We start from the raw sequence: 26,933 nt of genomic DNA, 5'->3' as shown, positions 1-26,933 counted from the left end.
AGACATTTAAAATTAATATTAAAGCAGGAAATGAAAGAATGGGTTGGTGCGATGCATTTGCAGGAAAAAGTATAGGGAAACAGTGCTAATGTCAGAATCAATCCCTGAGCTATGAATAACTTAACTTCAAAGCTGGTGTTACTGTCTGACTCTGAGCACCCTATGTCTTCAAGGAAGATAAAGCCATGTATGTAGTCAAACCAATGTTTAATTCAGATTACTCAGAACAATACAGCATCTTGACTAGGGCCAATTAAACTAAGCTTTCACTGACTGATAGAAATGGCATTTCGAGTCATTCTATGCAAAAGGAGGAACTCTTTGAGAGCATTACAGTTCTGAACCCACACTTATTGACCTAAGTCATTTTTGCACTTAATGCATCAATACCAAGATATCAATTATGTCATTTGATATTCTCCTTTCAAAAGATGATGAGTCTTTACTTCTAACACGGACCGAGCCCCCTTAGCCCTGCAGACACTACACGGAACTGCAGGGAATAGTTCCCAATTAAGAATGCAGTTAGAGCGCTAAAACAAAGCGAGGTTTAGAGGATGGCATCACAAGAAGTGATAATAGCCAAAGGTAGCCAGAAACAAAACATTTCTGGTTGACTTAGGAAAGCCTCGTGAAATATTACTATTAAAGACATCAGAACAAAACACTCTGACTCCACTGAGTCACAGCTTTTCAGAATAACAGCTACTGGCACTGTCATAAACGTGCACAGAAATACTCAACTCAGAGAATTAACAAGTAACCCCGTCAATTTAAGTTTCTTGAGATCCGATTCCACGATAGCAAAAATAACCGCAGGCAATAGGAAGGTGTCTATAAAATGCAACAAATAAGCACGGCTGTATGTTGAAATAAAGCAGTCGCACGGCGGTCAGAAGGAAACGGCACCAGTCAGTGTATTTCCAAACACAGCTGTATACTCGGGAATTTTCCTTTCTTCGCCCCATTTTGCTTATCAAAACGTTAAACCCGGAGAGCTGACACCATCTCCGAGGACGAGGCGCGTCCGAGCACCGCTCACCCGCAGCCGGGCAGCACCGGACCGAGCGGACCGCCCCGTCCCCGTGTATGTTTGGTGGCCCTGCTAGGCAGCGGGGTTGGAACTACATGATCCTTGAGGTCCCTTCCAACCCGGGTCATTCTGTGATTCTGCCCCACCGTGGGGCACACAGCTCGGAGGAGTGAGATTAGCGGAGGGCAGAGCAGGGTTTCTCAGGAGCTCTTCATAATGGACAGCGACTCTACAAAGAGGGATAAAAGAAGAGCGATAAACGTTGTTGTTGTCAGGAAAGAGAGGAGTGCTTAAAGAGCCTTTCAAACAAGCAATTTCCCCTCTCATCAGTATCCTCTTGACTGCTAAGCTCTCCCTTTTGTCTCTTACCTTGAATGGTGATCAGCAATGCATGATCGGCCGAGGGGCATCAGCTACGAGTGCGACAACACGAGCCAGCTGTAGGCACCGAGGGAAGGAAGGGCAGCATCACTTCCCTTCGTGGAGAAGGAAGAAAAAGCAAAGCATGACAGCTCCATCCACATTACTTCATCTGGCAAAGAATATAGGATTTGCCATCCCCTATATCGGGTTCACTTAACATCCCGTTTCTGGAACCTATATCAGAAACTGCACTGCCAAACAAGTTTCCACCTTATAATCCTTCACGACATTTTGGCTTTTATCCTCAAAGATGAGGGTCAGTAACACTTCCTCTTTGCATGCTCACCCTCCTGCCTTCATACAACTGCACTGCAATCAAGAAGTTGCCAAGCGTGCAGCATCTTCAGGCCACATTTGTCTTGTGCTCCAACAGCACATGTCTAAGCACAGTACCCTTAGCACACACTGAGATAAAGGTCAGCAAAGATTAGCCTCATGTTGAGTAAGCAGCACTACAGCCAAAAAACGCCAACTTCATTCTAAAATCTTGGTTTCTTATTAATAACAATTCACTTGTGATTACTCAGTACTGCTGTTTAACCTGGCTACATGATGAACAGCTTGCCAGGGACATCAGCCATGCAGACCCTACATCACTTCTTTCTCTGGTCCAACATTCAACACTGTTCAAGTACAGAACAAGCTACAGAGTCAAGGCTGAGAGCTGCTATGTCAGGAATTGGCACTAAACACCTTAAAACAACCTGAAGTACCTCTTTTCACAACATCCAGCCAATACATTTTTAGCTATAAAACTACTTTTGCAGTCACACAGATTGTGTTGGTCAACCCCATGAGTTAGCACATCCTTCACTCCCTGCTTTCTGTTTGCTGTGTCATCCTCTCAGCCCAGTGCTGTCATGAGGATTTATACTTGCAAACTGTTTACAAGCCAGAAGCACTGAAGAAGGTATTAAAGCTGTCCAGAATTTCCATGGCAAGGCACAAGACCACATGTGAAGTGAGAACAGAGGAACACTGAGTGCTTACACAGTCCAAATATACCAGTCTTGGGCATTAGATAAAGAATACTGGCACATGAACCTTGCCTCATGGCTCTCACGAGGGATTTGCCAACAACTGCATAGAGTTGATTTAATGCAACCCTAATGCTAGATAAACACTGGGGACCATCTTTGCTTCTAGTCCAGCATGGTAAGGCAAATGTTCAGAGAGCTGCCAACCTGCTGAACCTATTCGGCTCAGAGCTGAATAGGTTTCTCAGGCTTTCTCTGCATGCTCAGCTAAAAAGAACAACACTGTTACAGCATTATTCCTTCCAGAACCAGACTTCCATCCCTCACACAAGTCTGGTTCTTTTTGAAGCTTTAACCTCAGACTTGTTACCATTAATACCAGCTGTACAAAAATTCAAGTGAGATGCTTCATTTGAACATCATCATCCTTCAGTTCAAATCCCAGCACAGGTACACAGTAATTTCAGTGCGCTTCTGTTTTACATACTGAAAAAACAATTGCCTCTTCTATATAAGGCTCTCCATGTCTCCCTGATGGTACTTCCACAAGATACAGCTTCCAAAGGTTGCTTTTCCTAATCTGAACAGATGCCACTCATAGTTATTTTCAAGAATATCTTGAAAACGGATGAATGCTGTTTTGTTGTTGCTGAGAAATCAGTAAAGGAGCATACAGAATTCAAGTAAAACAGAGCAGAAATTAATAGCCAGTTATATTTGAGTAGTCATTTTTCTAATGGGATGCATTACTACAATGATTCTCTGAAGAACTACAGCTTAGCAGAGCCACCACATAATGCTGTTTGCACGTATTACACATCATTTAGATGTTAGTCCTTCTCAAGGCATCACAAGGAAGTCTGTCCACTTTTTGAGCACATGCAACTCCCATTAACAGTAATGAGAGCTACTTGTATGTGTGGAACGGACAGTAGATCCCTTGACAATCTCTGCATTCACCATAACTTGTCCAAGGAAGCAATGGGAACATAACAAAGGCAGACCCTAAATCAAGAAGGATTCAGCCTCTGAACTGCCACACCTGACTCCTAGCATTTCTCCTCACTGTGCTGCCTCCATTCTCTCTGAAACATTGCTTGGGTGCAGCTCATCATGCTCCCAAGCTGCCTGGAGCTGGCCCTACCCTGGGTTGCACAGTGGGAACACATCACATTCCATCCACTTTTCCTGCTTATTTGGGCTCCTGTTTCCCACATGCTAACAAGTGGATCAGATCCGGGTTTTCAGGCTGTGATTTTTTTTTACTTTGGGCCTTTTCAAAACACTGCACCTACTAAGAACTAGAACACTACAGCTGTTTCTGCCAGCAGCTCCTGTTAGGGTTATGTCAATCAACACCATTGTTCTTCTGTGGTGTTAGTGCCTTGAGAACTGACATATGCAAAGGGGAGCAGAAGTGTTAATGCTTTTCCACACGAGCGTGCCAGTCATCTCACTCCAAGACAGCAACAGCACAACTCTTAACCACTTCTCTCCCAGCCCTGCAGCCTAGTGAGGACTGCTGAGCACTGAACAAGCTGCCGTCCTCAGCTACACCAATGAGGAAAATACATTTCTATGCGCCTGCTTTGAGTTCAGCAAGAGCTCCAAGGGAAGGAAGGTGGTGGTGCCGTTGCTCAAACAGGCCCCCTCCCTACAAATGCTCCCCATGATGGGCAGTTCATGTCCTAAGATGTCCTTCACTTACATAAGCTGCTCACTGAATATATCACTTTCCACATCCAGTATTGGCTGATCAATTGTGTTCCCCTTATTTGCACCATTCCATAGAAGTTTTGAGAGCTGGGAAATAACTTTTTCCAGAGCAAAGTTAAGCCCAAAGACTTGAGCTGCTTCAAAGCACTGCTTCAGCTTGCTGGTAGCTGCCCCTCAGAGGGAAACACAATAGTGTAACCTAAGATGATATTACTGGAGGAGACTCTGAAGAGCAATAGGAGCAATGTTTACAAAATCTACTTAGCTTCTCTTTTACTAGTCATCACAAAAGTAGAGCTTAACTTTAGAACCAAATTGAAATATATTATGTCAGGAAAAAAAACAGCTTCCAAGATCACAATGCCTTATCAAATTATTTCCCAAGCTCAATAAACTATGACTTATAAGACTTGTAAAATCTTTACTAGACTCTTGACAGCTCCACATGTGTTTGTGGCAAGAAGAATGGAACCTTTTGCTAAACATCTGCTAAATCTTGTGTCTTGGCTAGAACTACTCTGCCCCATAGCAGCACACTAACGCTTGCTGACTGCGGTCTGGGACTGGGATGGAATCTATCTTTCCATATGAAAACACAATGCTGCTTTGCTGTGGTGCTCCATCATTTCCAACAGCCACTCCCAGTAACACTGAATAACAGCACAACTCTTAGGGTAGCTGCACTTCAACACTGGTGCATCGTTTATCACATAGCTAACAACTACATTCTCAGAGGGGATACACACGAAGCATCTCTATCTGCATGTGCTGACTTGGTAGTGAGGAGCCCAGCACCTCTCTTTGTGAGCAGCCAAGGTGCAAATCTAAGTGACAGCTTAAGTACTACATGTAAGTGTAGCCTAAACAAATGAGGACTTACATTTTTCCAGGACACACCACATGTATGTTAAGCAGTTTGACCCAAACAGAACCAAGTATTCTGAAAAACTATTATGTTTCATGCTTTTAAGTTTACACTTTCCTGTCATGACCCAAAACCAAGAGAAAACTTAGATAGGGACACTACCTTCCATTTTTCTGAGGCCTTTCACATCTCCTTCTGAAGTGTTTTGTGATGGACAGTGCTAGAAACAAGGCACTTGGTTAGTGGCAACTTAGGCACAACCTAGCACATCATTTTCCATTAGACCCTCTATATTAAAGATCTTTAATAAAAATATTTCCTTCATAAAACATATGTTTTCCTTAATTGATGTTATTCTATGACTCATGATTCAAAATTAATAATAAAGGGATACCTAAAATCTCATTTTAATATCAGTCAGAATGTGTTGCTAAATCAGTTCAAAACATGGAGTTCACTTGCTTACCTTCAAAGAAACTTTCCATGCTCAAGGAGAACCTGATTATTTTCCACTGTCCTGAGAGATGAAGAGCAGTCAGCAGTTGTATATCTAAAGGCCAGCAGAATTTCCCCATCTTTAACAATGCAAATTCTCCAGCTCAGTGTTTCTTCCTTTGAGGTACCAAACTAACAAACCCAAATATTTCTTCAAATCAGCTATGCCACTTCCCACTTTCTGTGAGCATAATGGATAGCCACAACAACTTTCTGCCATCTAATACCTTTGTCAGTGTTTTTTCCTGACAGGATTCCCAATGCCATTGATAATAAATGGATGCTTCATCCCCATTGCACCCCTATGCAGTCACATCACTCTGTAGTAACTAGAGTCATGAATCTGACTGATCTTTAACAACTATTTCCTTCCCTTTTGTAAAGCCTTTTATTTTCTATGGCTGTTCCAGTCCTAATATTGGGGAGGGAGAGAGAAGATATATGTAACCTGAATACTTGCAAAGACAACAATGCTCAAGGTATAATTTCTGGCTTGCTCTTCATCACATGGTGAATCGTAGGGCATGAAATTCAGAAGCATTTCTCCCTGTATGTCACAAGCACTTTCTGGATGGATTTTCTTCCTCAAACTGGTAAGACACATTGACAGCCTCCTCAAGTATATCCTTCAGGAAGATCAGCATTATACCAGCAATGCTGCCCCCCAGGCCCCCCTCCCCCCCCCACCTTCCTCATCTCAGAAGGCAAATGAACAGGAAAACAAAAAGCATGCCCCCACTCTTACAAAACAAAGGTCTCTCATATCTAAACAAGAAGATTCTATGGCAATTTGGGAAATCCAATGCACTGAAAGATGAAAGATAAATTGTGTTGTGTGAATGCTGCACATGTTGTTGCTATTATCTCCAAGAGGAGGACCCCATTGTGCTGAATGCTACACAAACTCAAAGTAACAGGCAGTTCCTACCCCAGAGGCCTCATAACCTAAGATAAAAGCAGCATTGTTGTACCCTTTTCAGAATGGGGAAGTGGGTCTCCAGAATATTCAGCAACTTGGACAAGTTACTCAGTGAAACAGCAGATCTGAGAATTGAACCCAGATTCTCAAGTCTCCATCCCCTGATTTAATCCACACATCATTACTCAGAATCCTTTTTAATTAAGCAGCAACATCTGAGCTTCAAACTGGTACCCATGATTATTTCTACTTATTTAATGAGAAAGCAAAATACTTGTTCTATTGTTCATTCCACCATTAATTTTAGATTCCCACTGGAGTAAAATTTTAAGTCTACGTCCAAGAGATGCTACACAGCCACAGATTTGTATTCACTTCACAGTCTGTGACACACAGAATGCGTTCCTAAGAGGAATATTTTAGCCTTAGCTTAGTACTTAATGTTGTAACCCAGCAAAAAGGATTAATTTGAGAAGATTTAGTGCAGTTAGTAACACATGGAAGGTGGTTAGAAGACACGGTGAGAGCTTTTAACTGGTGGCACATAAAGGGGGAAAGGTTCAAAAACCACAGAGATTAAAAAGTAACGCAAAACAGCAATCTAAAGGTATTTGGTAGGTGAAGAAGGGGAAGTCAATGCAAAAGGTATAGAGGCTGAGACAGAAGGTGGAGAAAAGATCCAGAGAGCAGACAACAGCAATTTAAGGAGGAAGAAAAATAGCAGAGCAAACCAGGTCTGAGCTGTGTAATACATGAGAAGTGATGATGAGGCTATATGAAAGTTCTTGTTGATAATTTATATTCCATAGGTCCAAGCTTAATTGTGTATTGCCATGTAACTATTGCCAAATGGGGAAAGAATTAATCTCCAGATGAGTCCAAATGAAAGGTTGAATTGTGAAGAATACAATGCTACAATGGGACCGGGTGCCTTGGGATAGCCCTGGTGGGGAATACAAATACTTCTTGCTCCTGTGTTACCCTTTGGAAAGTTCCTCAGGGCAAGAGAGCTAGAAGTGATCTGGCCACTGCATACAAGCACTGATGCTGTTGGGTGCACACAGAACTGAGCCAACATCTACTGTGCCAGCACCAGAAATGAAAGTGCCCAAAAAAGGAGGCTTTACTAAAGAGAAAGATGAGTCAAAGGACTGGTCTAGTAAAAACAAATTACTTGCATACTCCAATTGAGAGAGTGCTGACATCTATCTTCAGACAGGCATGTAAAAAATATTACATGCAAGTATAAACAGCAGTAGCCTTTGCTGCTGGTCACAACTTAGAATACCACTGGGAACAGAATAGGAGCTTCAATTATGCTGCCCTGAAGCCTGACACTAAGAACTCAGTTGTTCAGAATATTCTGAAAGAATTAAGACATACCTAAAAGGACTTTAAAAAATCCTAACAATCACAGCCATTAGTTTCAAATTCTTGCCTTATTTCACAGTATAAAATAAACTATGAAATCACACGCTTAAGAAGCTACATAACCATCTGCCCATTTAACACTTGAATCCAATCAGTATTTGAAAATGCTTTCTTCCCCTGGAACACCAGAGAATTACTCTTAGAACATTAGAGAAAATACTGATTTAAAGCAGAGGAAGGATACAAGTTCTTCAGAGGTACACAGAAGCATATCCACTTCTCTAAACCTGAAAATAATCTGAGAGCAAATTCAGTGATGTGGAGCAGCTGAGAAGATGTACACTCTGAAACTGTGACCTTTAGAAGAGTGAATTCTGGGCCTAACAGAAAAGCTGAGGTGAAAAAGACATTTGCACAGCAAGAAGGCAGACAGGAAGCTGCACCCTGGGGAACCATGAAGTTCGTACAGGAAGAAGAGAATGAAAACTCATAATGAAGTTCAGATACTTTGGGATGGGGGAGAGGAATATAGCCTTGCCAAACTGGATGGCTCTACCACAATGGAAAATGGCCTTCTGCACAATCCAAGGGTTGTCTGAATTGCAGCAAGTTCTTCCAAGAATTTTAAAGGAAATACCCAGATTGAATTCTACTCCCATACAGCGAGCTCCTTGAGACAGAAGTCAAATTTGATTTGTTCACAATATGTGACCAGAGGTGTGGTTTTGGCCGTGTTTTTAGAGAACCAGTCATAAAAGGTCAGAAACATAGGAGGAGGGTGCAGGGTTCTCCCAGCAGAACAGACCACTTCTGAATTAACCTGAAGGTCACCACAGCAATCAGAGCAAAATGCTGAACATGTTTTCTCAAACACCAAATTCAGCTCTTAAAAGAACTGATTTTTATTCCTCCCTCTGAAGCAGGGAGCTGGAAGTGCCTCCCATTGCAGCTCTTGGGAACTAGAAGAGAAAGAGCCAAATAAGTCAGTGTTAGAAGCTAGATTGCACTGAACACTCTGTATGTACGAGTAAGCAGGCTGATCTTTTAATTGGTGGCATTAAGCCATTCTTCTGGCCTATTTGAGACCACTGAGTTTTAAATCACTGAACTCCAGTTATTTTATAGAACACTTGAGCCTTGTGAATTTAAAATAAATAAATAAATAAATAAAAATAAAAATAAAAAATAGATAGATCTACATAGCAGTGGAATATGGACCCCATATTCCCAAGCTGGGCATTGCCAGTATTCTTCCAGACTGAGGAAGTGAAAAGTTGGATTACTGAAGATGTACAAGAAAATGTCTCCGGTAACATCTGGCACTTCAACTTTATCAGTTCCTACAACTTATTGGTTTCACAGCAAGAAAATGTTGAACAAATATTTTTAATCACTCACTACCTCAAGGAAATGAAGTTTGCAGAGTTTTTGTTTGGACAAGTCTTTAAGAAAAAAAGCCAACTAATATAAATTTTGTTCTATTGTTTGAGGAGAAGAAAACATTTTCCTACTAAAAGTCTTCAAAAACAAGCAGAATTTCTTGAGAAATTTCAACTAACTCTGGAGAGTGGGTCTGTAAATCTCACTCTCCCTATGCAAGGCGCTATGCATTATCAGCATCTGCACACAGCAATCTTAATCACTACTGAACCAAGGTATCATGAAAACTCACAGGAATATCTGCCAGTACTTTCCTTTCCATTTGGGAATGCTGCAGCAGCTCAATTCAGCCTCGTTTCTCTGTTATTTCTGTTTATTTTCTGGACAGCAACACGTAAACCTCTCAGTACTGCTAAGTTTGGGAGAAAAGATCACTCATCTCCCAATCTTCTCCTTGTTCATTTGTCATCGAATGATCAGGAGGAAAAATCAAATAAAATACAAGAAGAACATTGTATTCTCTCAGGAAAAGTCAGATCTGGGACACTACACTAGGAAAAAATAATTGGTCCCGTTATCATTATTGTCTCTAGCTTTACACTTCAGGGAGAAATACGTCTGAGGAGCTGGTTACATCAGTGATGGAGATAGAGAGAAGAAATTCCCACAGTGCGAGCGAGGCTTCACACACTTGGAGAACGTGACCACACACAATACACATTACAGTGGGGGAGAACAAAGCAACCTCAGGAAGCATCCCCGATTGTTTTCAGCTGATTGAGGACATATGCCAACGAGCCTCTGTTTGTTCACAGCAGCTTTGCAACTTGGGTAAGTCACATTTACATAGCACGATTAAAGATATCAAATGGTTTGGGTCTACTGGACCAGATTCTATTTAAAACTTACATTCAGAACAACATCAGATGCAAGATTCAGGCAATTTTGTTGTTCCCATCCAATTCAACCCAGGAACAGATTTCTCTTTCTAGCTGCCAGCATCACCTCGGTGTTAGGTCAGGAGTACCTGGCTCAGAGAACAGCTCACCAGCACAAGGATGGCTCAATTCTCTCCTCCCTCCTCAGCCTAATAAGAAGGTATTACGTTTCCTTACAAATCATTCAAACTTCTGTGGAGAAGCATTAATAAAAAAAGTCACAGTAGTGTTTTAAAAAAGATAAACTAAACTGAGTACTTGGAGAAAAATGTAAGGCTTCCTGTAAATTAAACTGAACCTTTTTACATAATAGATCGCTCACAGCTATTTGTAAGGAAGTGACAAAGCTGCTGCAGATCTTAAGATATTATAGCAAGGTTCACAGATGCACTTATGTAAATATTTTCTGACAACTCAGCTGCTACTGAAAACATATTTGAAATTATCAAAAAGAATTTAAAGTATTTTCCACTCTAGTCATTAACTATGCATTTGCAAAAAGGCTCCATCAGTACAACTAAGTGAAGGATCATTTCTTCAAAAGGCACAAACCAAGACAGCCTACGCTACAGCAAGGCCACACGTGTGGGGATGAGCTTCCCAGTTATGAGGCTGCCAGATACAACTCTACACCAGCATAGACAAGGCAGTTAATACTATATGCGAGACATAAAGAGTCAGGGCCTGACCATGCTCATCTTCACCAACCTAAAAAACACTGAGGCAGGATGCTCTACCCAAAGCTGACACCTTTTCCTTCACACACAGAGCAGAAATCCTACATGGCCCAGCAGTGAAAAAGACATTTATTAGGTACAGATTATACATAGAAATAATGAAGAGCAACCCATCAATGGTTCACCTCCCTAGCAAACCTCCAGGCATCATTATGTGGACACACTAGGCCTGAAGATATTAGATTCTGCATTTGGGTCTCAGATTCAAGACAAAAAGTATGCAAACACATGTCTGCAGAGAGCTTTCCCTACTGGGTATGATCCAAGATGCCTCAAGCATGCAGGATAATGTCAGCAGGAATTGACATTGCTAAAAGGAGTCTACTATAGCTCTGTTTTAGATGGTACTATGACTTAGTGTTTGAGGCCAGTTGCCTGTTGATCACCCAAATAGCACACCCTTTGAGAGATAGGAACAAAGGATGGGACAAACCCACACTGGTACAGGGACAGACAGGTGATAGCAAGTTGCCAGGAGACCATATCTGAGGTATAAACAGCCTCCTGACAGGCCCCTCAACCATATAATTCATTTGTCTTCTCACAGCAGCAGAGTGCAGATCTCACTGCAGAACAGATCTTTGGGGCAACCTTCTTTCAGAGTTTAGCATCACGTAGTACGAGGGATGCTCAGATAAGTATAAAAGACAACAGACATATTTACAGCACCATCTCCTGACCAAAGTATCCAATTAATTATTAAGAAGAGCATGTGCAGCAAAAAGAAAAACATAGTACATAATCCATTTACATTTTTGTATGCACATACACACCAATCCTATACAGAGACTTGAGCAAATGCTCACTATTTCAATGGAACCGATTCATGTATTTTTATTTAGTTCCTTTTAATTGTTATTTGATTCCCCTGTGAGGGTGAGAGAAGTATTTATAATACCATCCAGTGCAGCAACAGATCAGGCATGTCTCTCCATCCTGGGGAGATGAAACAGATTCTTCCCTCCAGAGTAAAAGCCACACTTCAAGCCAGGGAATGGTCCACCCTCCTGACTATAAAAAGGAGTATATGAAGTTTAACCCTACAGACACCCCCTTGCTAGTTTCTCCTGTATTATCTGAATATGCACACGCAAGATGGAGTGCTCTGGCACTGCAGCTGTGACACTTATTTTTCTATGAAGGTTCAGGCTATAGAGCTTCAGCAACAAGCACTGCATTGGATACTCCTCTGACTCCTTCCTCACCGAGCTGGGGTGATGTCTTGATGCTACTGAAGCTCAAAACAAAATTGCAGTGATTTCAGCAAGGCCTGGATTTCACCCTCATTTTAAAGACATCTCATTTTTGGCTGGCAAGATTTCAACACTTCAATTCCCAGAAGCTGAACCACAAATCCCTCTTCTCCTCCCACGTAGCTGCTCCAGAACTCCCTGAGCTCCTCTAAGGCAGCAACTGAGCAGCCTTCCTTGGGAAGACACAGGGCTTTACTTGCAAGAGATCCCCATTTCCCCAGCCCATCTCCAGAAAGCCAATTTGTAAAAATCTTCAAATTATTAAGAATATACACACCCTGTGTCCTTACCAAGCCCTGACAGCCCACAGGCTCTGCACTTTTCTGCCCACAGTGATCCACTCCTTGCCTTTCCCACATCACATTGAAGGGAGCACAGCATGGGTAGGAGCACTGAGCTACAGCCAAGTCCACAGCAAAAGACCATGGGAAGCAAAGGATGAGGTGCTTAGCTCAGGAACCTGCAGCAGTCCTATGAAGGCACAGCTCTGGGATCCAGCTCAGAACATGACTCTCCCCCAGCACTTGTTTTTAAAGAAAGTAGGCATTAGAAACAGGTAAAGCAACCACAATGACAGAAAGAGGATAAATCAAGTATTGCCCAGCCAATAATTAAGAACTCTTGGTTTCACCAGGTGTACAGTTATACAATTGTATGGTTATACAATTATACAGTCAATGGGTAAACAGAGGTTAAACAGATGTTTCATATGAAAGATTATTGTGATAATCAATTATAAATAGAAAATGCTCACCAGTGTTGAAGGTTTGCAGAAAATTCCACACAAGAACAACCTCCAGAGAAAGAGACCCTGCCTTAGTGGTGGTCAGCCCTTAAATGAGATCTGGGAGAGGTGAAGTCAAGCTCCACCCCTTCTGGTAGCACAGCTGAATTACCTTCACCTGTGCTCCCACAGCTGACTCATTGCTTGCCTCAGGTGGTCAATCAGAGGTTCTGGCTGTGATCAACAGTTTCCCATTCACCAGGTGTCTCCTGAACACAGAGCCTGTCCCATCGAACACAGAAACAAGACAGAAACAGCCTAGCAGAATTTATCAGGGCAAAGAAAAGGATGAATGCAGCCTCAAGAGAAGAAAGTGTCATTGTGATTGGAAAAAAAGTCAATGGAGGAGCTTAAAAATATACATATCTACCAACCATCTTCAAGCACTGGCACATTCATTTCAGGTGTCTTTGACCAAACTTGGTAGTCCCAGCAAAGTGAGCGGTTGACATATTAGGGTGACATGGGCACAGCACTGCCAGCAGGAGCAACATAGCCAAAGAAAGCCACGTCACGTTTGGCTTAACGTGGCTGCAGCATCACACTGGTTAAAGCAGCAGGTTGTGGAGGAGTTAAACGCTTGCTCTGCAGAGCCATGTGCTTTAAGCCCACTCACTCCACTGGCCAGGGAAATACTCCCATATGCACCAGCCCTTAAGGGATAGGGGACTCTCTGCAGCTCAGTCTGGTAGAAAACCAAAATTCCTGGAGCTCTTTTTGCTCTGGTCAATCTCATTACTTTTTTTGCTCACAGTACAGTAAAGCCCAGAGAGGCTTCAGGGAGAAGTTGGATCCATTATGCGCTACCATCCCACTCATTAGCAAAAAGACAGCCCTTGACCAGAGTACTTGCCTGTTTAATAGGGGACATTATGACAAAGAGTCACAAAAATCACACGCTGGAGTCAATTCATACAAAATCACAATAAATGTAGGAAGGGACTTGGCTGTCATCTAGTCCAACTAGGTTCTGATCAGAGCAAGCCTTCCAGGTTAACCCAGTGTGAAGTGACACACTCCAGCAGCACAATGGTGTTATTTCTTCACCCTTAATGTGCTCAGCATAATGCTGTGCCACCCATGGGCTCCAGCCCCTCATAAGGAGTGTTGGCTACCACATCCTTGCCACAACCTGAGCACGTAAACAAAGGTAAACCAGTTTTCTACCTATGATGAATTTTCCATCCCTTGCGGGATTCCACACACCCAGCAGTACTGATGTCCAGCCAGGGTCAATTAGCATGGATCTGACCACGTATTGCAACTAATCACGTGAAAGATCCCCACAAAACTTCTTTTAACAACTGCCTCTCATATGTAACACATCTTAAGGCCCCCCATCACAGCACAGCATTCAGCAGGGAGCTGCCATCTCATCCAACGCACAGCAGCACAACAGAAGTTATCATGTTTGAGGCAGAAAAGGAAAAAAAGAAGTCATCCAAATTACAAAACGCTTCTAAACAGTGCCCGTGCAGCAGCTCCCAGGGGTGAGACAGAGCACCAGAGCTCTTTATGAGCCGCAGCTCCCTGTCTGCATGAGCAAGAGCGACAGTCCCCAGAGCCCTTCCTCAGCATCACAGCGACCAGCTCCTCTGGGTGCTATTCCCCAAAGGTCACTGCAGCAGCAGCAATCCAAGTCGAGACCCCACAAGCCCTTGGATACAGCCTTTCCTAACCCAGCCCTTTCAGCAGAGGACAGCCCCATCCCTGCAGTCACATCCACAGAGCAGCTCTCCCTCAGCTTCATGCCTCCTACCTTCCCTGCATGGCAGCTGTGCCACTACTGAAGAGGTGATTAGGCCCTCCCTGAGCCCTTTGCAGGCTGCTGCCATTGATGTGCCCCACGAATGTATTCTGCTTCATTTGCCAAAAATGTGCAGGAGCTATAAAAGAGGAAGACATTCTTCAATAGCTTCGAAAATGACTTTTGCTCCCTTCCCTAAAATGTTGCAACATAAATTAGGGCAGATATGGGTTGCTAAAGGAAGCTCCTTTGTCCCCGCTATGTTAGAAGAAAGAAATAATTGTTGGCTTTCCATCAGCCAGCAGGAGAAGCGGCTGAAGTGCCATGCCAAAAGGATTAGCACCTCTCTATACTTCTTTGTGGACAGCTATGATCTGCTGTTCTCCAAGTCGGTGTTTCTTTATTACTGCACGTATCAAAAGAACACCATTCATTGTTTAGAATATGCTCCTTATTTCACATCAGAAAAGGGAAAATGATAGGAACACAAGGGCTCAAAGTTTGGAAGATGAAAAGGAAAACACAATAAAGACAGTCATCTGAGCTTACGAGACTCTGACATGTCACAGCTGTAAGCACTGAATCATCTCCCTGGTATACCTTGTGAACCACTTCCACTTCAAAAATAAAAATAAAGCGCCAGGTTTCTTTATGTTCTTGACAAAATTTGCAGTGCATGGCATTGAGCTGAGCCACATTATTTCCCCTACAGGTGACCTGGGAGGGATGTTTTGAAAAATCGATTTCTGTTTACCCTCGTATGTTTCTTTACAATGGATAAATAAAGTCTGAAGGATCCTTCCCTCCCTCAAAATCTCCTCCTCATTCACTGCCACCAATCTGTTTTATTTCTCAGTGGCATTAGGAGCACTGGATACAGGCTCACACCTGTGTATTGACTGGTCTCGGTTGTGATGTTTTCTAGAGGGAGGGAGAGGTAGGGACATCAAGCCAAAATCTATCCTTTCCTTAGATGTTTAGGATTAAGACTAAATGGAGGCACAGCACCTCCTGTTGCAAAGAGCCTTGTGTATATCCCCCCATTCAGCTTGTCAATATCAGGTGGGTCAGCACACAATACACTACAAGGCCACTATACCTCAACGGGAGGAGCAGAGCACCCAGGCCATTCCTGCTTTTGCAAATCTCCCCCTACCAACAACCAGAATTTGGAAAGTTTGCAGCTTTCATCTGAGCCTTAAGCTTCATTGTTTCTATGTCCACATGACCATGAGGCAGCACTGGCCTTCTCTCCTTCAGAAGGCTCAGAAAGATGAGGTCTAAACAGACACAGAGACACGGACCATCAGCCTTTGCCCTAGGGACAACACAAAAGACTTCCTCAGGCCCCTCTTGCCCCCAAATCCAGCAGCAGCAGGATGAGCACATCTCCAAGCTTCCGCCAGCAGGTCTCTGGATAAAAACATCTGTCTTAATATTGAAACTTCCAGTGATGATACATTCACCACATTCCCCAGCAAAGGATTCCAATGTTAAGCACTCCTGATGTGAAAAAATGTACCTTTTTGACTGCACATTCCTACCTCAAGGAACTGGGTTACATTATGCCTTTCTTCACCAGACCAAAGAGCATTCTATAAGGAAATATCTACCCCCATGTAAGTAGGTGCAAACTGAGATCATCCAGCAGGGTCTTAATTTCCTTGATCAAAAGATGCCTACCAATGTTTTACATGCTCTGAGCTTGCTTTAGTGATCTTATAGAGTGAGCACCAGCACTGTAGCAAAAAGTAATCTAATAATTCCCTATTTTGAATGAATGCCAGTGGCTGGCAGCCCTTTCTGAGCATTAGGAAGGTGCTAAGACCTCAGTCATTTACCATCAAACTTTTCACCCACGCACAAGAGCAGGGAGCTGGGAGAGTTTATACAGATGGGTGGTAGGCAGGCACACACAGATCCCGAGTCCCCAGTTTTCCTAGTGACTGTCATCTGCTGCTCTCTCATTTTTTGCTGGAGATGAGCAAGTTGCAGCCAATGAAACCTACCAGCTGTCTGTGTTGCCATTGGGCTGCACACCTTCCTTTGGGACCCAAGCTGCCCACATTCCATGCACTGCTCCCCACCCTGATGTCATGCCCAGATGTTCAGCCTCACAGTCCCAACCTACTCCCAGAGATAAGTCATTGATCAGGCATATCCAGGCCTTCCCAGTTTTGTTTGCAGTATGGATTCATCTCCCTTAGCCCAGCTGGCAACAAACAAGGAAACTGCAAGCACAGACCTACTTGTTCTCATGCCCCGCAATGCAGAGAAGGGCCTGATGGCCACTGTCTTACTAGCCCAGGGCTGCCCAGAAAGTACACAGGACTCCCGTGGGTGACAGGCTGAAGGGGTTCTGAGAGCCAGAACAAAGCCCAGAGCACTAACTATCTAACTGGTAATTACTTTCTGGTGAAGACTGAAAAATGGGTCATTAAAACCATATTAAACCGTTTTCATTAATACAAAAACCTGATTTACATTTTTTTTTCCCACAGAGCCATTATGTTACAAACGCGCTGCACGGATGATTTGTTTAATCACAACCACATGGAATAGCAATTTTAAGGGCCTGCGACAATCACTTTTTTTAACCAGGAAACCTGGTTTGCAATAATTGTCATGTTTTCTGTTAGCCACCCTTCCCTTTGCCGTCATAAACCCGCTCCTTTCTACACACGTTGGCTTCCTAGTTGCACATAAAAGCACCACAATCCACTGATACAATTAATAACACTGAATATTTAGGTCAACGACAGTTCTATTAATTTTATCTCTTAAAGACTCACACATTTTCTAAACAAGTCTAGCCCTTTGGGGGGTTAAACTGTAATTTGCAGTCTGGTTGCGAGTCCCTATCACATAATAGATCAATTAGGTTGAACACTCTAGTATATTAATCTTATTCACACATAGTAAAGGCAAATATGGCTAATTACTGTATTACAATATTGCCTGCTTTTCCCAAATATGTATTAAGGAAAAGGGGAGTTTATTATATTGAACCATCAAATAAAATTATCTTGATATATATTAAACTGACAGTGAAGATGAATGCTTGTACTAATCTGTCTGTTTTACTTTTCCACTAAATCAATATCCATTGGAAGATCTGTTTATTGTTACTAATGTGTTGGATTTATAAAAGGGACTTTCATGTCAAGAACTCAGCAGCTCCACTTAAAGAACAGTTCCTCTGTCACAGCATCCTGTGAAACAGAAGCACAATTTCTTTTGTCATATCTATCAGCTCTGCGTTTGTATTTGCAGGTTATGAATTCATGGGTATGATTTCCATGTCTGCATAGAAAGGTAGATTGCTATCCAAGGCCTATTTTCTCTGCCTCTCCCTGCAAACCTGCATGGCTAGAGGGGTTGTCTCTACAATGGAATTAACTGAGCACAGGTTTCAAATCTACCAAGTCGATCGAGATTGGACTGGTCAGTAGAAACAAGGAAAGGTCATGGTTAGCACTAAGTCTCTCCCAGGCAAGCTGAGGTGAGCCTGAGTAAGATTTGTCCTAAGCTGGAACCCGCTAATTAGAGAAGGCAGACAATTCCATCCACGGACTCATAATAAAATGGGACAAAAAGGACTGCAAGAAGTCACCTAGACTGCCTCAAGGCACTGTTAGAAAATGAGCTTAAGTACAACTACATAACCTAGCAGAGACCTAATTCTGCTCCCTGTTCCATCACTGATCCGCTGTGTGACCAAACCACTTCCTCATTCCCCACTGTGGTGATTTCCCCCAGCCCTTCTCATCAAGTTCCCACTCGAGACCCCAGAAGGCAGGAATTCTCCCTCCCGCCTGCACGGCACCTACACAGCAGGGCTCCACAGGAGCCCGTGTTTTAGGCATAGCTGAAGTCAGATGTTACACACGATTAGTAGCAAAGAAAGGGCACAAATTAAAAGGATGGCTGTGCTTAGTGCTTCCTTAATGCTTTGCACATTTGAATCTTCCAGCAACAGTTCACAAGCTGTGAATTTGTTAAAGTGGAAACCAGGCCAATAAAAATAAAGACAAAAATAATCTAAACGCTTTGGCTGCTGCTGCAGAAGTCTTGTATGAAACACCTGACAAAAACACAGAGATTCATTTGCCCGTATAACAGACAGTAAACGCAACAAAAGAATGTAGACTTGAAGAAAAAAGAAGGAAAAAAAGGTGCTATTTCCTCTACTCTGCTGCAGCATATGGAACAGCTTGGATCTGTGGGACAGCACTGAAAACAGGTTCTTCAGCAGTGTTTATGCTAAGCACCTACGCATCCCAGAAGCCAGGCACTCCAGGACCCACAGCACCACATGAAACACATTGGTGTGTGATTATTTATATGGTTCCAGATCCAGGCACACTCCCACATACAGGAAAGAGGCAAAGCCATGGAGGACACAGGAGCCAAACCGTTGATTTCCTGTCTTTGGCTGACATCACTGGTTTACTATTTGCTATTGGAAACCTCCTCACTTGGAAGTATTTACCAGACTTCTCATATCTCTTCCTTGCACGCCTTGAGAAGATAGGCTATTCTCAGGTGATCCACAAAATAAAACATTCCAGAACTGATTCTGCTGAGAGCTTACACAGCTGCATGCATTATAAATTATTATTTCTTCCCTGAAAAAACTTTATTACACAGTCTGAGGCTACATTTGGTCATTTCCACTCACAGCTAAAGCTATTCCAAGCTAAAGCTGCTTCAAACATGTAGGCGACCCTTAAGCAAGACTCATCTCTAGAGTGGGCCAGGAACTGTTTGGGTTCTTCCCCCCCCCTCCTCCCACAGGTCTTCAACTTGAAACTGCAGAAATTAATAACATAGCTGTATGTCATAAGGAATCAGGGCTTGAATTATTCATTCTATGACGGTAGCACAACCTGCAATAGGGTTATTTTCTTTGTAGTGCCAGAAGTTCCAAACGATCCAAACTCACCCCATTCAAAAGAACCGCAAGATTTGAGGATTCTCAAAGGCAGGAAAATTTCTCCAAAAGAATCTCCCAGATGTAAAGGATTCATCTCCCACTTCCCACAGACACTTCCATTGGGTAACAGCCCTCAGGATGGGACAAAACAGCTAAAGGAGCTGCAGCTGACCTACCACCATCAGGGTGAAGAGAGAAATCAGCTCCACAAGACCTGTATTTTCAGGAAAGAATATGTGTTATCTTCACCAGACAACTGCATTATGGGAATCATAAAGTAATTCTGCAGCCACAGGCACTAGTGTAGGATTTGCTACTGCCACAACCACTAAGAACTTCTTTTAGGTTTGCAAGCTTCTGCCGTGGTTGTAGCTTGCATAATTTCATCTGTCACCCCCAAAATTAGGTGTCTTTTGCTTGACCTGCAAGGCCCGTTCTACATTAATAAGTGTCAGTGAGCATTGAACCCTAGAACCAGCCAAGTATAACATTAAGTCCTTGACCCATAACAACAGCAAGCAGAGGTTTACGAGGTAGGTGCACCCCTTGGAAACTTAACTGCAGATACAAGATCCTCAAAATGATTCTTGTCTGTGCAATTGAAAACTCATTGCTGGAAAATATTACCTTTGCAGGTCAATTGCTTATGATTTAGGACCTCCAGGTCTTTCCTCCTATTATTGTTATTATTTTTTTCCCCAAGAATAAAATAGGAAAGATGCAGACTTGTGACTTTTTGCTGCTGGACATTCAAATGAGCTGCTTTCAGGATTTACCTTTGTTCTGTAGAAGTTCTGCATTGCGTATTATTTATAAGTATGCAACCAGCCATCAGCACAGCAGGACGTATTTTTAAAGACTCCAAAGGAGTCAAGCATGTCAATAACAAGGAAATCAAAAGAGGATTCATACTGAACGCACACAAGATCATTTGGAGAGTTTTATAAAGTATTCTATAGAAGAAAAATTAACATTCAAAGGGAAGTTAAACTAATGCAAGGATTTGTAAGGAACTGTAAGAGTTAATGCTCTCTCCCTCCATTAAGCACATCACCAGTGTTCTTTCCTAATGAGTTAACCTCTTATTATTCAAGTTTAATGGGGACACACTTGTTTAACCCTATAGCCTCAGGAGTCAGAATTTCTGGTGTTAATTATACAGCATATACACAGACTTCACTAGCAATGTAAAATAGCAGCAACTACTAAACCTTGAAACTCTGAATCTTCAGCAAGCCTTGGTCTGCTTCACAGATACACTTGAAGATTGCAGTTCCCCACAGTTCCAGGACATCCAGACCTTGTCCTCAGTGCAGGGCAGCAGGCTTAGCACATACCTCTTTTCCTATTCCTAGTTTGGCCACGTGCAAATTGAACAGGCATGGAGCTGCCAGGAGAGTGCTTCACAACCAGCAGGGCAATGTTGCCTTTCCTGTGTCAGGAAAGGGAAGTGATCCAGACAGATCTCACACCAGTGTAGAAATTCCACCGTGGACTTCCAATTTTCACTCAGATGCATGCAAAGCACTTGTGCTGTGTTAAAACATCCCTACTTGCTTTGTTGTTCGTTTGCTTTGGTGTTTTGTGTTTTTTCTTATTCATGATATTCTTACTTAGCACCAGCCTTCTCAGGAAGAGCAGGATCCACACCATAACAGGACCTCCAGCAACACCATAGAGTTGCCATATGCAAGCAGCCAGCCTAGGGGATCAGGAACCATTACCTGTATCTGACAAAGAGCAAAGGGTACTACTTGGGGCCTGTGTCAGAAGGAAACAGACCCTCATATACCTCCTCTCCTACTTTGTAAGTAAACACAAAGATATTCAGAGCCAGGGTTACCTCAGTTGTCCGTTTCCAAAAGAACAAAATACCCATGATAGGTGTTTGAATACGTAGAGGGATGTAGACACATCAAGCCATAGCAGTTTTCTCAAAAGTCATTACCTTACGTTTTTGGGTTGGGATAACAAAAAAAATGGCCTAATAGCCACAAGCTGGAGGCAAGAGCATATGCAATAAGTAGGATTCACCCTCAGTTTCATTATGCAAGTCATTGTTTCTTTAAACAGCAGCCAGTTGTTGTCTTTAATGGTGTCATGGATTCAGCATCCCCCTCCACCTTCATTCTCTGCCAAATCTCAGAGATCTCCAAAGGAAGGAGGCTATTTGTAGCAAAACAATAGTTAGCAGGAGGCAGAATTTCCACTTCGTAATATGATGATCTAAAATGACAGCAAAGGAGGGTAAGTTGCTTCCAAAATGGGAGATCGGGTCCAATAGCCTCCAGTACACAGCAGCACATAATTGAGTTCCTCTGGATCAGGGAAGAAGTTGTACTTTGATCTCTGTAAGCCAATCTGCACCCTGCAGTTGTTTTCTTCTTTGCCATTTTAGGCTGTAGACAAAATCACCCAGGAAAGCCAGCCAGAATAAATTTAGCCCTCAAAGCCTGCTTCAGTTCCAAGAGATGGAAGGTACACACAGAAACAAACCCCTTCTAATCAAACAAGGAGAATTTCCTGGACCTGGAGAAACAAAATTCCTTTACATCCCTACCAACATAAGCAGATCAGAGCTGCAAGTCCAGAAGCTCCCTTTTGTGACCATCACAAGATGCTCCTGTATGTCCACCCTCTTACAGATCAGCCGAGCTGATAACCTGCTATATCTGTCCTGCATATTGCAGTGAATAAATACAGCAGTAATTAACAAGATGATCTGCACTTCTATATGGCTCCTCTAAGGAGCTTGTTAATGGTACCAGCATCTTCCAACAGCCATTATTCTCCCATTGCACCAATTCTCCTCTCCATCACACCCAGCAATGAACTGCCACCTCCAGAGGCCCTGAGACAACCCATCAGGATGGACAGGTTGATGCTGAACACCTGTGCTCAACCTACTGGACAACACTTCATCCAAGTGAAAAGCTCCAACATTGCACAGTCCCTTCCCAGCCATCTTAAGAGTAATAACTGTTTAAATCCCAATCTTGTGAGAGATGCAGGTTCCTTTCTGCTGTGCAATGCTATAGAAAAGACAAGGATTTTGGGGTAGCGGGCAGAGTCAAGCACCAGAGAAAAGTGGTTATTGCTAAATAATGGTACAGCCATGCATGGCTTGTGAACCATGGTTAATTTAATACCCACACGTGCTCATTAGAGCTATTCATGCACCCACTGCAATCAGCTTGTTTACACACTTACCAATGACAACTTTCAGATTACTACTTTAATTAAGGAAGTCCCTTCATTCGTTGGGATTATATTACCAAAACACTTTCTCTACTACTGGAGGAAAACAAGCACTTACTGGAAGACAACAAGGTAGTGCAGTCACCATGCAGAGTTCATGCCTTATGGGTCACTGCATTCACTTCTGAAGCTATGTCCTGCAGGATCACTCTAGCAGGCTTTGGTGCTCTGAATATCCCCTGGATGCCCTACGCAGTGCATCACAGAGACAGTGACACTCAGATGCCTCTGTGGTTACTGTCCCCATGAATGGGGGGAGCCACCAATACCCCATCAGCCAGTGATGCTCTCTCAGGCTCACGTAACCACCTCAGCACCAACCCACTGTTGACTCACCTGTAAATGAAAGCTTAATTCCAGTTGCCCTGTTTTAATCACAATAATAATTCCTTACATGTCTTGTTAGACAAGCTCACAACAAAACTGCTTGTAGGCTGGGCTAGATGACCTTCTGTGTGACAGAGGAGTTGGACTATAAGAACTTTTTGGTTCCCTTCCATCTCAAGCAATTCTGTGACTCAAAGTTATCATACAATAATCTGTTTAAGGTCGGAGTAGCATTCAGCTGCAAACAAAGAGCTGATTAACAACTGGTTAACTCCACCAGCAGTTCCTAACATCCTCAAGCGCTCTCTCTATGGCATATGTGCCATTATTTCCCAGGAGGGGATTTTAACATTGTTACCATTTTATAGAGCTAAAAAGGTTGCCTTAATAAAATACATAATTGAAATTCACCCCTCTTTTCACACGAAGAAGCTAAGAAACTTTTGTACCGTCTGTCCTAAATATCTTTTGTATTCTACAGTTATAACAGTTCCCCCCAAACAAGTTTCAAGCTGACACATAAATCAGTGTATTTCTTTAGTGGCTATTTCTGTACAGGCAGACGAGTTAATCTAGGTTATGGCATCTGACTACAAAGTATCCTACAGATTGCTTTCATACATTTGCCAAATTCTTTCCAAAATGCTGCATGGAAGAAGTAATAGATAAAGAAATTAAACTCCAAAGAAAAAGAAAACACTAAGAAATAATATTGGTCTGTATATTTTTTTCCAGCTCACCAGTACGCCTGTGTTCTTTTTCCCATGTATAGTTCCAATTTTCCAGTATAAATCTCAAAATGCACTTTTTTTTCCCTCCAGATTAAAGCCTCCTTTAGTGACAGAGAAGAGATTCTCTCCCACCCTCAGCAGACACTGCAATAACAAGCTGTTGAAAGAAGGAACCTAGCGTGAACTGTACTCAGAGACGGCGCTCAGCACTGAGCAGGCGCTGCATGGTCTGGGTATGGGGAGGAGTGCTCCAGCCAGCCACCACTGTCTCTTCAGCCTGATTTTCCTCTATATTATCCAAAGTTCGTTCTATAAACTGAAATCCAGATGAAGCTAACCCGCTGGGGTCCATCTTCCCCTCTCTACAGATTGGTGCTCATCCTTAATGCTGACATGAATGTAATTAAACTACCTGGGCAAGCTGTGCTCTGCTGCACTGAACCATGAGAGCATGGACTCAGCCCAAGGTACTGAGAGCAACTAGGTCTGCTTTTTAGGGCCAGATCTGTCTCCAGGAAGCAGTCTAGACCTATTAGCTCTTGCCCAGAACCCACATAGATACTCAAAGCTCTAAGGATCTAAGCATCCATACCTAGGATTGTCATGACCAAGTTGTGGTCAAAAGACCAGGAGTCTTTTAACAAAATAATCCTGCAGGGTTCCACTAACACACAGAAAACAGACCACGATCCATTCTGAGAGACAGAACAAAACAAGTATAACCCACATTCTGCAAGAGAACAGATTTCACTGATCCAGCCTGCTCCTCCCAGTGCCAACGGGAGCTCTGCCACCAGCTCCAATGGGATTAGTGCTCAGCTCTAGATAACTAGCTGAAGTGGAAACCACAGCACATGCATTGCAACTGAACCCTCTGGAGCTGCAAGGCAGAAAATAGAAAGCTCTGAACCAAGTTCTGTCTCCTTTACTCATCCTTCCTTTACCTCAAGCAAGCTCAATTCCAGCCACAAAAACAACCCACTTGCTGCCTAGTGGATTCTTGGTCATTGATGCTGGATTCCCAAGATTTACTAACCATGTTTAGATGTAAACAGAGCTCAGTCTCCAGGCAGGACCTCAGACCTGCAAGGGGCAGACCAAGCAAGGAAGCTTGGCACTGATGCCCCCGACACAAAGATAAACTCAGAGGAGCTCAGCAGTGCTGACGCAGCACTGGCACCAACACCAAGTACAGCAGCGAAGCTAAGAGCCAGCGAGCCTCCCCAGCATCAGGAAGGTTAGATGCTGCGGGCACTCGCAGTGTCCCAGATGTCAGAGCAGATCAGTGCAGGGGTAGCAAGGGTGCAGCGACCCTGGGTAGGGCTGGGTAACAATGCAGGGCACAGACAGAGCAGGGGCTGGTCATTAAAGCTTGAATAGGCAGAAAGGAAAAGGAATCTCCTAATCATTTCCTTTAGCCATCTCAGCTCCCCTCCCATCCTTTCCTCCCCCCTCCCGGCCTTTTGAAGATGCTTGCTAATAAGTGTTAACGAGTTGCCTGACAAAGGAGGAGGAGGGGGAGGGGGACAACACTGGTGAGGAAGAAAAGGAACCAGACAGAGGTCTGGGAATACCGTGGTGGATTCTGGATGTAAAGGATTCCTAGGACAGGACTCCCAGCTCTAGCAGGCCCATTTCAAGAGCTGACCTCTTGTCTGCTGCTTTTCTTTTGCTTATCTATTTATTTTTTTGCACAACACGTATCTCCCTTCCCTTCTTCCAGTCCACCTGGGATGTACCTGCAGCTCATCATTGTGCCAGTGCCACTTCCTTCTTCAGTTTCACCACTTATTTTCTCCCTCTTCCTTTCAAACCTCTCTGATGTGGGCCAGGACACAGCTGCACACACTAAAACACCCTGGGCTGTTCTGTGCACCCTGTCCTTTCTGGCATCCCCAAGAACAGGACACTCCCACAGCCAGGCAAACACAGAATACTCTGCATTTTCCAATCACCTCTTACAGCAGCTGCTCCTCTGACCCTAAAGGATTCACCACCTTAGCCACCTAGTACTGCCTGAAATGCTGGTGTTCCAGTACCCCACAGTACTTACTGTTTGCATGGAAGCACTGCAGTTCCCACCTGAGCTTTCCTCTGGCTGCTGCTGCTCCCCTGCCCCACTGGGAATTGTTCACTCGGTATTTCTCATCCTTTTTGCACTGGACGGGCAGCCACAGAAGGTTGTGAGGCAACAGAGAACCAGACTCAGGATCCTTTCCTGTGAGATTTTATTCCATTCAGGTTCTGTTACAGCTCCATGGGGATGGTTCCATCACTTCACCCAAACAGCCTCCCTCTTTGGAGGGAACAGCAACACTAGCAGGGAATGCCACAGAGCCTGGGGACAGCAGCTACCTCCCTATCGCCTTAAAGATGGGAACATTTAATTGCAAAGAGAACTGTCGGCCTCCAGCAGACAGAACAAAGAACGGTGTGTCTCCTCCTGAATCCTATGTTGCATTCAAAGCCACTAAGCAGCAACACCACAGAAGGCCTTTCTGCTAACACAGTCATATACACAGCCCCCACTCCCAAAGCAATCAGCTCATTTCTCCCAGCTGACCCAACTCTGCACTCCCACCTGCAGCACTGGGTGCTAAGGAGGTGCTTAATTCCTTCCCTGCCAGACACTGGAGGTTTGGAACTACTTGTAATAACCCTCATCTGCACTTCCCTTTCCCAACACCTCTAAGATAAAAAAAAAGCCTGTTCCTCTTCTTGACATAAATACATTAAAGGACTCTATCTACAGAACAAGATCAATCTGGGTGCTCTCTCCATTTGGCAAATCATTGTCTTCATTTATATTCCAAAAAGCAAAATTGAGCTTCCAAACACAAATCAGGTTCAGTGTAAAATCTCAGCCCTGAGGAACCTCCCACAACCATCCCTGCTGTCTTCAGCCTTCTCACAACTTCTCGGTGCCAACAGAGGCAAGGCAAAGCTGTAACGCCATTAGGAGATATTTGTGTCAGCTGAACCAACTTCAGCAGAGTTACACAGCACACGAATTTGACCCACAATTTTGTTTCCCACAAAGTAC

General features: G+C 43.4%; 1 long non-coding RNA gene across 1 annotated transcript; it reads right to left on the bottom strand.

Annotated features, from left to right (window-relative positions):
- Nucleotides 1-30: 30 nt before the first annotated feature.
- On the bottom strand, nt 31-12,939 carry LOC107312671. The gene is made up of 3 exons (XR_001554546.2): nt 12,862-12,939; nt 1,403-1,509; nt 31-1,262 (listed from the first exon to the last, which is right to left on the bottom strand). It is a non-coding gene; the product is annotated as an uncharacterized LOC107312671 (long non-coding RNA).
- Nucleotides 12,940-26,933: the final 13,994 nt, after the last annotated feature.

The sequence above is a fragment of the Coturnix japonica genome, chromosome 4 (genome assembly GCF_001577835.2).
Source record: "Coturnix japonica isolate 7356 chromosome 4, Coturnix japonica 2.1, whole genome shotgun sequence".
NCBI lineage: Eukaryota > Metazoa > Chordata > Aves > Galliformes > Phasianidae > Coturnix > Coturnix japonica.
This window is presented reverse-complemented; position numbering and strand designations above follow the sequence as displayed.